This window comes from Pristiophorus japonicus, unplaced genomic scaffold (assembly GCF_044704955.1).
Source record: "Pristiophorus japonicus isolate sPriJap1 unplaced genomic scaffold, sPriJap1.hap1 HAP1_SCAFFOLD_70, whole genome shotgun sequence".
Classification (NCBI taxonomy): Eukaryota; Metazoa; Chordata; class Chondrichthyes; family Pristiophoridae; genus Pristiophorus; species Pristiophorus japonicus.
The window spans coordinates 1,736,091-1,748,462 of NW_027254613.1; the positions used below are offsets into that span (position 1 = coordinate 1,736,091).

Genomic DNA, 12,372 nt, shown 5'->3' on the forward strand with positions numbered 1-12,372 from the left:
TACACGTTACATTTTATTCATATTTAAAAGCAAAATAACCATGCCAAGCGCAATGATGCTGTCGTCAGTGAAGAACTCCCCCGACATTCCTGTGGCTCTCTTGCCTCTCTCACCCCTTCATCCCACACGCTGCATGTTTTTAAACCTTGTTTTAAATCTGCTGCTCTGAGCCAGTGCACTCTGCAGTCTCACAACTCTTTCTGCAAATATCGTTTCACTGCTTGCTTCTATGTCTATTGTTATGAATCTCGTTGAGGTGAAATGGGACTGCTTCGGACATCGATTTAAAATATGCCTTATTGGAAACACGTTGGGGTCATAATCTCGTTCGCAAAGAACTGAATCTAAATCGTTCAAGTTGGAATATTGTATTTTCTGGATCACAATAAACAATATCTTGCTATAAATGTTGGCTCCTCATTTTCCTGGTGTCAGAGGAGGAATTATCTGCGTCCTTTATTTATTTCACGTTAGAGACAAACATAGGTATCCATTCAGAATCAACGCACGGATTGACATCGAGATAAATGCAGCGAGAGATACAGGCAGCATTGGCACACTTGGCGGAATAGACAAGAGAGATGCTTAAATATAAAATGGACTCAAACTCTAAATGGAAGTGACAGGTGGCTGATAGATATGAGTGAGTGTAGGCGATAGACCAAAGGCGTGGTTTGAATCTGTGGCTTAACTAGTCAAAGCGCCGATCTAGTAAACAAAAGATGGACGGTTTGACTCACAGCGGGGCTGGCACTTTCTATCTTCATGATTCACAAAGGGAGAGTTTCTTGCCATGGAACAGAGCTGCAATCGTTTTAAACGTAACTGGGCTTGCACTAGTTCCCATTCTGGATTGAGGCCCTATTCAGTGCGTGGCCTTGGTCGCTTACCACTGTTGCTATAATTTCTGGCGGGGTCGAATTTGGCCTCATCAAAAAACTATATATTTTCTGACCAGCGCCGTGTGTAACTTTGCTGCAATCAGAAGAAACCGTGACAGCTGGTGTGTGGCGCCGTGATCGTATAGTGGTTAGTACTCTGTGTTGTGGCCGCAGCAACCTCGGTTCGAATCCGAGTCATGGCACATCTTGCTTTATTTATTTTATTCACTATAGCACCTGCTGATAGAACACAGCCAAACATCTATCCTTACAAAATTAAACAGATATTACGTTTTTAGCGGTGGGCACATATTTACTCCTTCAAACCCACCTCTTCTCCCAGCTTTTTCTGCCTTCCACAATCAATAGCACTCCTTTACTTTGCTCACAATTCTCCCCGCAACAGTTTGTCTGGTGATGGCACTGGCGCGAGGCTGAATGATGAAGGTGATTTGCTTCAATGCTATAGAGGTCTTGTCACGGTCATTTAACTCACCGTGCGAAACATCTTTTTTTCTGTTCTGAATCTACTCAAAACCGACCATTTCTGAAAGTCGCTCACTTGAAGTAACGGAAGGCCCTTTGCTTACAGAAGCTGATTGTAGATTTTCAATATTGTCGATTTGGGTGCACGGGCAGGACAAGCGGTGAAGGCACGTTGTCACAGGGGAATTCTGTTTGGATGCAAAAATAAATAAACGGAATGGCTGATCGTGTTGCGAGACTAGGTGACCGACTTGATAACGCGATGGACTATGAATCCATTGTATTCTGCACACGTGTGTCCAGTCCCATCCTCGTGGGTAGTGTGTTAAATATTTGATGCATGTGGTTCTTTTGTCAATCACCTGATAATTCTTATCCAAATTCACCATTTTTCCCTAGCTTGCTACACTGAGCTCATGACATGTCTCAAATTATTAATAGATACTTTAATGGGAAAATAAGGCAAGAAAATACACAATAAATTGTAGAACATTAAGAAGTGTAGTGGAACAAATGGACCTTGAGTGCAGTTCCACAGGTCCCTGAACGTTGCAGGCGAGGTAGATAATGTGGTTGATAAAGCATATGGAATACTTGCTTTTAACAGTGGAGGCATAGTATTCAACAGCAGGAGGGTTATGCTTGAACTGCATTCAACACTAGTTAGGCCACCACTACAGTACTGTTTCAGCACGTTACAGGAAAGATGTAATTGCATTGGAGAGAATACAGAGGAGATTTACGAGAATGTTGCCTGGAACAGAGAACTTGAGCTATGAGGAATGATTAGATAGGCTGTGTTAGTTTTCTGTGGAGCAGAGAATGCTGAGGAGAGACGATATTCAGGCATACACAATTATATGTGGACTAGGTAGAGGTGTTAAGGCGGACCTATTTCCCTTAGCAGAGCAGTCAACAAAGAGGAAGCATGAATTTATTGTAATTGGTAGGAGGCTTAGAGGTGATTTGTGGGGACAATTTTTCACCCAGAGGGTTCTGTACCACACCGCTGAAAGGATGGTCGAGGCAGATTCCCTGCCCACGTTGCAAAAAAGTACTTGGATTTGCACTTAAAGTGTCGTTAGCTACAAGAGTACGGAACAAGTACTGGAAAGTGGGATGAGGCTCGATAGCTCTTGGTCGGCAAACGTGGAACGATGGGCCGGAATGGCCTCCTTCCATACTATGAAATGCAATGATTCGATGATATGCATTGGTGTGAAGAGAATTGTGAACTTTTGCAGGGTCACTATTATGATAAATATATGTTTCACGTAAAGATAAACATATATTGAATTACTGAACAGAAGCATTGCAAAGTGGGTCCGCACATACGCAGGTAAACCAAATGCGCTTTCGATTACATCACATTAAATATATGGTAATCACAACTGTAATCGCACTCCACTGAAACAGACACAAACATCGAATGATGCCGGATTGATAGCATGTCAATTTTACACAAACACAGAATGATCCAGGACTGAGAGAATTTCTCTTTTACACACACACAGAATGATCCAGCACTGAGACAATATCTCTTTTACACAAACACAGAATGATCCCGAACTGAGAGAATATCCCTTTTACACATACACAGAATGATCTGGGACAGAGAGCACATCCGTTTTACACATACACAGAATGATCCGGGACTGAGAGAATATCACTTTTACACACACACAGAATGATCCGGGACAGAGAAAATATCCCTTTTAAACAGGCAAAGAAAGATCCAGGACAGACAGCACATCCAATTTAAAAAGGCACAGAATGATCCGGGACAGAGAGAATATCCCTTTTACACACACACAGAATGATCCTGGACTGATAGCCCATCCCTTTTACATACACACAGAATGATCCCGGACTGAGAGCACTTCCCTTTTACACAGGCACAGAATAACCCGAGACAGTGCAAATATCCATTTTAAACAGGCAAAGAAAGATCCAGGATAGATAGCGCGTCCCATTTCGACAAACACAGAATGATCCGGGACTGAGAGCACAACCCTTTTAAACAGACACAGCATGATCAGGGACTGACAGCACATCCCTTTTTAACCATCACAAAATGGCCCAGGACTTAAAACATATCCCTCTTGAACAGACACAGAATGACCAGGCACTGAGAGCACATCCCTTTTAAACAGACACAGCGTGATCCGGGACTGAAAGCATACAGCTTTTTAAATTATAAAAAGCCCCTTATGTTCAGGCTTACTACTCTTTTTGGCAATATTATTAATCTCTTCCTTGAATCTAATACTGTCTTTAATTTCTCTTGATAGCCACGGTTGGAACATTTTTAGTTTTATGTTATTATTCCTTCAAGGAATGTACATTGTAGCGAATTATCACATTTTCTTGAAATGCTTGCCATCAAACGTGAATTGGATAACATTTGATAGGAATCAATTGCAGGGCTGTGTTGAAAGTGTAGGGAGTGGGTCTAATTGGATAGCATTTTCACAAAGCCGGCTTAGTCATGATGGGACAAAAAGTCTCCTTCAGTTCTGGCACTCTCGGATACTCATTGCCTACCTCGGTTTGATTCGTTTAGTCCTGTGGGAAACGGATAATAATGTTCTGCACGTGACTTCAGATTAATACATTTAGCAAAAGATTGGGAACATTAACGGACTCAGAAATATGCAATGGCTCTTCAAACTCTCGGGTCAGTGGACTTGCTGAACTATTAACATTTGAGATAATTATGGGCTGTTTGGAACAACAGGAGATCTTCCGGGCACTTGTATGAAAGCGCGGACAGGAGCTGAACCCACATTTTCCGGTTTACAGGACGGCGACATCACCACTTGATAACGAACCCTCTCATCCATAGCACTGATGTTATTTTTTCTGAAGCAACTTACTATGGATGCTGGGAATTGGAAATGCAACAGAAATTGCTGAACATATTCAGCAGGACAAGCAGCATTAGTGAAGTGAGAAACAGAGATAATGTTTCACGTCGATGATATTTCATCAAAACTGTCAGAAGTTGGATGTGTAACAGGTTTTAAGCAGATACTTAAGCAGGGCAAGGTGGAGGGGAGGAAGGAACGAAAAGGAAGGCCTTTGACATGGTGGAAAGCAGGAAAGATTTCATGACAAAAGCAAAAGTGCATGATAATGGGATACTGCAAGAAACAAATATGCGTTTGGAGAAAGGGTAAGAGGGAATAGCAAGATCATTACGAACAGCTACTGTCCGAGAAAATTGGAGCAGTGGTTAGAATCTGAAATTGTTGAATTCAACTTTGAGCCCGGAAGGCTGTAAAATGCCGAATCGAAAGATGAGCTGCTGTTCCTCGATCTTACGTTGAGCTTCATAGGAACAGTATAGGAGGACGAGACAGGCGACCGAAAGCTTGGGGTTCTCGTTGCGGATTGAATGAGCTGCTCGGTAAAGTGCTCACCAAGTATGTGCCTGGTGGCCCCAATTTGGAAGAGATTTCAGTCGATAGAGTACACTATGTTGAAAGAAGTACAAGTACGTCGTTTCACCTATACTGGCCTGGACTGTGGGAAGGGAGGAGGAAATGGCCACGTGTTGCTTCTCCTGCGCTTGCTCTGGAAGGTGCTGTGGGAAGGAATGCGTTGTTGGTGGTGATTGGATAGTGTACCAGGTCATGCCGGATAGACTGGTCCCTTTGTACTGCTGAAAAGAGAGGAGAGGGTAAGAAGTATTTAATGGTAGGACCACGATGGATGTGTCAGCAATGGGGGAGGATGATCCTTTGAATGTGACGGTTCGTGGAGTAAATGTTAAGCACAAGTGGAACCCTATCGTGGTTATGCGAAGGGAGGAGAAGGGATGAGAGCATAAATGCGGGAAATGTGCCGGGCAAGGTCGAGGGTCATGTGCACTCGTGTTGAGGGTTTTTCTTGCTGGAGAATCATTTACCTACATATCGGTAGCACGGTATTGACTTTGGCATCGTCAGGGCACATACGATGGAGATGGAGAAACAGGGAGAATGGAATAGAGTCCTTGTAGAAAGCGAGTGGGATAAAGTTTAATTTAGGTAGATGTGGGAATCAGTGGGGTTATAAAAGATATTGGTCGGCCGACTCTCCCCAGCAATGGAGGTAGAGAAATCAGGAGGGTAAGGGAAGAGTCTGAGATGGGCTTTGTGAAGGGCAGGGAAGGTTGGAAATTTAAAGCAAAGTTGACTAAACGTCTTGTTCATTGCTAAAGCTGGAAATGGCACAGATAAATTCATCAATGTTCCAGAAAACGAGGTGATGGATGAGACCTGAGTAGGACTAGAACAAAGAATGTTGCACTTATACCATTGAAATATATGCATATCTAGGCCGCATGCGGGTTACCATAGCAACACATTTAATTTGGAGTAAGTGTGTTTAGTCAAAGGAGAAGTTGTCCAATGCCAGTTTAAATCAAGTTCCGCCAGGCGGATGAATTGATGGTGGATGGATATTGGTTAAGCGTCCTTTCAAAGAAGAAGCGGAGGGGCCTCAAGCCGTCCTGGTGGGGAATGGATGACCAAAGTGATTGGACAACCATAGTGATAGGGAGATAGAGAGCCAGGAAACTGAAAAGTAACTGATGTTACTTTTATTCTACAGCAGCTTTCCAATCACTGGCATTATCAATGGATTGGTATTTGGTGTGGAATGACTTTGCTGAATTGTCGAAAATTGCATTTTTTGCTTCAATCGTCAGGATGGCTGAGTGAGTAATAAGTTTTGGACTGAACATCAAATGTGCGAATGTTGGCATGAGTTTGAGCTCCAGTACTAGCGCATGGTGTCTATTACGATAACTTGTTAAAATATTATAATCATTGGAAAGGAAGGTTCTGTATTTATATTTTACATTTCCAGGAAGCGATCCTACATTTCCAAGAGGTGCTCTGGCGATTGATGGAAAATAAGAGCAGGGGTCGTTGAACACTCGAGTCGTTCAGTGAGATAATTTTTGAAAATTACTTAAACTCATCTATCTGCTTTGACTCCAAATCAATTCCTACCAGTATCCAGTAAAAATCTATCAATCTCAGATTTAAATTAGCAATTTATTTGACAAATGAACCGGAGTTGAGATGAGGAGATTATTTAATTATTCTCCAATTAGTTCAGGTTTGGAATGCATTACCTGAACAGTTGGTTGGCACAGATGCGATCAGAACTTTCTTATGTAGAAAAGAACATAAGAATTAGGGGCAGGAGTATTAGGCCCCTCGAGCCTGCTCCGGCATTGAATAAGATCATGGATAATCTAATCAATGAATCAGCTCCACTTCCCTGCCCGCTCTCAATAACCCTTTACTCCCTGATCATTCAAAAATGTGTCTATCTCCGATTTTATATATTCATTGACCCAGCCTCCACGGCTCTCTGGGGGACAGAATTCCATAGAAAATACGTTTCTTCTCATCTCAGTTTTAAATCTGCATAAACGACTGGGAAGAAGGGACCGAGTATAACGTAGCCACGTTTGCTGACGATGAAAAGTTGTGATGAAAAGAAATGTATGAGTATAATGTTGGAAAGTGTGAGGTCATGCAATTTGACAGAAATAAACTTTGACAGAAAAGAGCAAGCTGTTATTTAAATGAAGAAACATTGCAACGTGCTGCAATACAGCGGGAACTATGGGTACTTGTGTATGAAACACAAAAGGTTAGTATGCAGCTGCAGCAAATAATCAGGAAAGCCAATGGAATCATGGCGTTTATTACAAAGGAGATGGAGTATAACAGCAGGGAAGTCTTGCTACAGCTATATCGGTATTGTGAGGCGACACCTGAAATACAGTGTATAGTTTTGGTTTCCATATTTATGAAAGGATACTTGCTTTGGACGCAATTCAGAGAAGGTTCACTCGGTTCATTCGGAGATGAGGGGGTTGATCTATGATGAAAGATTGAGAAGGTTCAGCCATTACTCATTGGAATTCAGAAGAATGAGAGGTGATCTCATCGAAACGTATAAGTTTATGAGGGGGCTTGACAAGGTGGATGCAAAGAGGAGGTTTCCATTGATAGGGGTGGCGAGAACGCGGGGGCAACATCTTAGAAAAAGCGGCCGCCCATTTAAAACTGAGATGAGGAGGAATTTCCTCTTTCAGAGGGTCATACTTCTGTGGATTTGGCTGCCTCAGAGCGCTGTGGGAGCTGTGAAAGTCAGAGACAGTTTCTTAACTAATAAGGGATTACGGAGTTATGGTGAGCAGGCAGGAAAGTGGACCTGAGTCCATGATCCGATCAGTAATTATCATATTAAATGGTGGTGCAGACTCGAGGGGCCGTATGGCTTATTGATGCTCATTTTTCACATGTTCTAATGTTCTTATAAATTGGCGGTCCCTTATTCTAAGTCTACGTCCACTAGTTTTAGTTTCCCGTATGAGTGCAAATATGCTCTCTGCATCCACCTTGTCGAGCGTCAACATTATCTTTTTCGTTTCGATAAGATTACTTCTCATTCTTCTGTGCTCCAGTGTGGATAGTCCCAACCTACTTCATAAGTCAAACCTCCCCATCTCCGAATTCAACTTAGTGAACCCTCTCTGAACAGTCGACAAGTATATCCTTCCTTAAATACGGAGACTAAAACTGTACGCCTTACACCAGGTGTGGCCTCACTAATACGCGGTACAATTGTAGCAGGTCTAATCTGCCTTTATATAGCATCGCACTTGCAATAAACGCATATTCCATTTGCCTTCCTAATTAAGTGCTGCATCTGCACACTAATTTTTGTGTTTCTTGCACAAGTACCCCCACGTGTACCACTAGTTCAGCACTTTGCAACTTTTCTCCATTTAAATTATAATTTCCTTTTCTATTCTTTCTGCCACAGTTGGTATCGTCACATTTTCACACATTATATTGCAACAGCCAAACTGTTGCCCACACACTTAGCCTGTCTATATCCCTTTGCAGATTTCTTGTGTCCTCCTCAGAATTTGCTTTCCTACCCAGCTTTGTATCATCAGCAAACTTAGCTCCTTTACACTCGGTCATTTCATGCAATTCATTAAAATAGATTGTAAATAGTTGTGGACCCAGCACCGATACCTGAGTCACCCCACTAGTCACTGTTTGCCAAATGGAGAATTACGCATTTATCCCGACGCACTGTTTTCTGTTATTTAGCAAAGCCTCTCTCCATGCTAATATTTTACTCGCAACCCCGTGAGCTGTTATCTTGTGCAGTAACCTCTTATGTGGCACATTATCTAATGCCTTCTGGAAATCCAAATACACCATATCGACTGGTGTCCGCTTATCCACACGCTACATCCTCAAAGACTCCAGCAGATTTGTTAAACATTATTTCCTTTTCATAAAACCATGCTGATTCTGCTTGATTGAATCATGCTTTTCCAAATGTCCCGCTACTGCTTCCTTAATAATGGACTCCAGCATTTTCGCAACGGCAGATGTTAGGCTAACTGGTCGATAGTTTCCTGCTTATTGCTTGACTCGTATTTAAGGGGCATTACATTTTCGGTTTTCCAATCCACTGTGACCGCTCCAGAATGCAGGGAATTTTGAGAAATTATAACGAATGCATCCACTACCTCTGCAACCACTTCTCTTAAGACCCTACGATGTAAGCCATCAGGTCCAGGGGACTTGTCTGCCTTTAGGGCAATTATTTTACTAGTACTACTTCGTTCGTGATAGTGATAGTATTAATTCATCCCTGCCTATATCCGCTTTATTATCCACTATTGGGTTGTTTATTAGTGTCATCTACTTGAAAGACCAATACAAAATATTTGTTCAACGTCTCTGCCATTTCCCTGTTCTCCATTATTAATTCCACAGTGTCATCCTCCAGGGGGCCAACATTCACATGAGCAACTCTTTTCCCTTTTATGTATTTGTAGAAACTCTTATTATCTGTTTTTATATTTAGTGCTAGTTTAATTTCATAATCTATATTCCCTCTTTAATAATGTTTTTAATCTTTCTCTGCTGGCTTAAAAACAATCCCAATGCGCTGCTCTCGTCTCCCACTAGTCTTGGCCACATTGTATGCCTTTGATTTCAATATGATACCCTCCGTTATTTCCTTAGTTAGATGCGGATGGTTATCCCTTCGCTCACAGCCTTTCCTTCTCATTGGGTAATTTTTTGTTCCGTGTTATAAAATATCTCCTTAAATGTCTGCCACTGCTCCTCAACCGCCCACACCTTAGGTTACTTTCCCAGTCAACTTTATCCACCTCTGTAATCATACCTTTGTAGTCTCCTTTATTTAACCTTAGGACACTGGTTGTAGAAACACATTTCTATTCCTCCAACTGAATTTGAAATTCAACCATATTGTGGTCACTCAATCCAATACGATCTTTTACTATGAGATCTTTTATTAATCCTGTCTCATTACACAGTACTAGATCTAAGATAGCCTGCTCCCTGTTGAAATGAAGTCTCCCGGATACACTCCATGAACGCCTCCTCAAATCTAGCCAGGCCAATTAGGTTTATCCAGTAAATATGAAGGTTAAAAGCCCATATCATTATTGCCGTTCCTATTTTCCAAGCCTCTAATATTTCTTGATTTATACTCCGTCCAAACTTGTAACCACTGTTTGGGGGCCTATAGACTATGCCTAGCCGCGACTTTTTCCCGTTATTGTTTCTTATCTCCACCCAAAATGATTCAACCTTGACCCTCTGAGCCAATATCGTTTCTCACGAACGCACTAATCCCATCTTTTATTAACAATGTTACCCCACCTACTTTCCCTTTTTGTCTGTCCTTCCGAAATGTCAAATACCCTTGAATAATTTGTTTCCAGTCCTGGTCACCTTGCAACCACGTCACTGTAATTACGATCAGATCGTACTCATTTGTATTTATTTGTTCCGTCAACTCATCTGTTTTGTTACGAATGCTACGTGCATTTACACAAAAAGCTTTTTAAATTTGTTTTTTACACTTCTTTCCTCTGTCCTACAAACTAACTTTCTACCTTTTTGCTTTTTAATTCCAACTCTACTCCCCTCCCTATTGAATCTATTCTAAGGTTCCCATCCCCCTGCCAAACTAGTTTAAACCCTCCCCAACAGCACGAGGAACCACCGCCTCCCCCCAGCCCGTGGCCACTCGAGGTTATTGGTCCCGGCTCTGTTGAGGGGCAACCCGTCTGGCTTGTACAGGTACCAACTCCGCCAAAAGCAGTCCAAATGTCTCAGGAAACTAAAGCCCTCCCTTCTGCACCATTTCTCCAGCCATGCATCCACGTGCTCTATCCTCCTATTTCTGTACTCACTCGTTCGTGGCACCTGGAGTATTCCGGAGATTACTACCTTTCAGCTCCTGTTTTTTAACCTCTCTCATAGCTCCGCAAACTCTGCCTGCAGGACTTCACCCCTCTTTCTACCTATGTCATTGGGAACATATGGACAAAGAACGCTGACTGATCACCCTCCTCCATCAGCATATCCTGCAGCCGCTCGGTGACATCCTTGCCCTCAGGAAGGCAACATATTATTCTGGTGTCACGTCTGCGGCTGCAGAAACGCCTATCTGCTCCCCTGATTATTGAAACCCCTACCATTATAGCTCTTCCATTCTTCTCTTCCTCCCCTGTGCAGCTGAACCACCTTCGTTGCCGTGCATTTGGATCTGTTTCCACGCTGTTGGCGAGCGAGATGGCCTCGGGGGCTCGTGCACTACCTGCCTAGGCCTCCTATTCTGTCTGCTGATCACCCACTCCCTCTCTACCTCTTAAGCAGCGGGTTGACCGCCTCTAAAAGGGAATTGGGTAAATAGTTGATGGCGAGCAGTTTGCAGGGCTCTGGGGAAAGTGTCTCATGGGATGCTACAATCCACTCTCTCAGTGAGCTTGTGTTTTTACCTGTAAACCTCAGTTCACCGATTTAATTCCCAGCCCTGCCGTCAGGTATTTTCTCACATTTAATGCGCTATTTCTCTTTTTCTCTCTCTATCATTTATTCTATTTCTCTCTGACTCTAACTTTCTTTCCGTGTGTCAGTCTCGATTTTTGTCTATCTCAGTTGCAGTCAATTTCTGTACGCTTTTCTCATTGGGGATCTGTTTATCTGTCCAAATATGACTTTCTCTCTGTCACTCTCTCCATCTCTCCCCACTTCAGTTTTCTCCATACCTTATGCGTTTTCACTTTAAGTGCTGGTTCAGTCTGAGCTTGCTGATACTGGGTGGTTGACGTGCATTTTAACATTATTCATTCAAAGCTGTTCAGTGTTGACGGGAAGATTACATGTTCTGTGGGTTAAAGCAAGGTGGTTTCTTTTCTAGTTAGAGACGGTCAGTTCATTGCGTTATTTGCCTAACTGTTGTGCTTTTGCGGTTCAACGTTTCACCATCCACAGTTAAAAACAAGGCATATAACCTCCCACGTTTGCAGAGTATGCAGACGTGCAGGTTGCTCTGCGCTGAAAACTACATTTTGAGTTTGCAAGCGACTTGCCGAATTTCCAAGCACTGCACTGCAGCGTGCCCATGACCAGGATGGTCGAGATGTTAATGCGGTGGAATTAAAATTCATCAGATGTGTCTCTGCTCCTGGTAAATGTTCAAACAACCTGGTTTGAGAATTAGACTTAATGCTTGTTTGTTATGAAAGCGTGGAAGCGGTCCATAATCTCTGCAAATAATATACTTTAATTCACCCTTCAAGACAACGTTTCTTTATTTATAATAGGTGTTCTGCCAATTGACTGAACATAGGAACAGGATTAGGCCATTCCTCTCCAAGTGCCTATTCGCCATTCTGTTCATTCTTGGCTGAGCTCTATCTTATCTCCATCCATCTACATTGGCTCCACATCATTTTTACCAGTGTCTAGCAAAAACTATCAATCTAAAATTAACATTTTTAATTGAGCTAGTATATCCTGTCTTTTGTAGAAGATAAATCCTTTACCCTTTGCATGAAGAAGATTTTCCTAACTTCTCCGTCGAATGTCCTGCCTCTGATTTTATCATTATGTCCTCTTGTCGAAAACTCTCCCACGAACGGTGAAAAAAG

The 12,372-nt window shown here is 42.4% G+C and overlaps 1 non-coding gene across 1 annotated transcript; it reads left to right on the forward strand.

The window, feature by feature from the left end:
* The first annotated feature begins 1,012 nt into the window (after window positions 1–1,012).
* On the forward strand, window positions 1,013–1,084 carry trnah-gug (transfer RNA histidin (anticodon GUG)). The gene has a single exon. It is a non-coding gene; the product is annotated as a tRNA-His (tRNA).
* Window positions 1,085–12,372: the final 11,288 nt, after the last annotated feature.